Source organism: Carlito syrichta, unplaced genomic scaffold, assembly GCF_000164805.1.
Source record: "Carlito syrichta isolate Samal-C Ts95f unplaced genomic scaffold, Tarsius_syrichta-2.0.1 Scaffold171141, whole genome shotgun sequence".
NCBI lineage: Eukaryota > Metazoa > Chordata > Mammalia > Primates > Tarsiidae > Carlito > Carlito syrichta.
In genome coordinates, this window is record NW_007115237.1 from 174,524 (window position 1) to 175,084 (window position 561).

Below are 561 nucleotides of genomic sequence, written 5' to 3' on the forward strand. Positions count from 1 at the left end.
CCTATGGTAACCAAAGCAACAGAAGATTCATATTGTCACTCCAGATAAAGAGCTCTCAAAACCCAGGACTTCTACGATCAAATATCCTATAAGACTAAGTAGAAGGAAATGGCAAAACCTACCAGGAAACTCATGACAAATTGGGCTATGCTCTTCTAGCATGGAGAGTACGACAAGAAATCAGAACACGGGGGAAGAGACTCCCCCAAATTGCCTGCTACAGCCCCAACAACTTCTTGGAGCACCTGAATTTCTGAGCAGTTAAAGTAACTCAGTACTCCTGTCCACTGGTGAGATGCCAAAGGTGTTCAGGCAGGTAGGGACAGAACAACTTTACACACATTATTTTGGTGACCAGAAAGGAATTACTTCCTTTCAAAGATAAATAAACTGTTCAGGAACAAAAGTAGGGGAAAATAAGTATAACAAGCCGAATAACCTAATGGAAGATTGACAACAGAAAAAGTAGTTTATCAAAACATCATACCTTCTAGATAATTTTTTTAAATGTCTGAAATAAATTATTTGATGACAACAGTCTGAGTTATAAAGGGAGTTTTT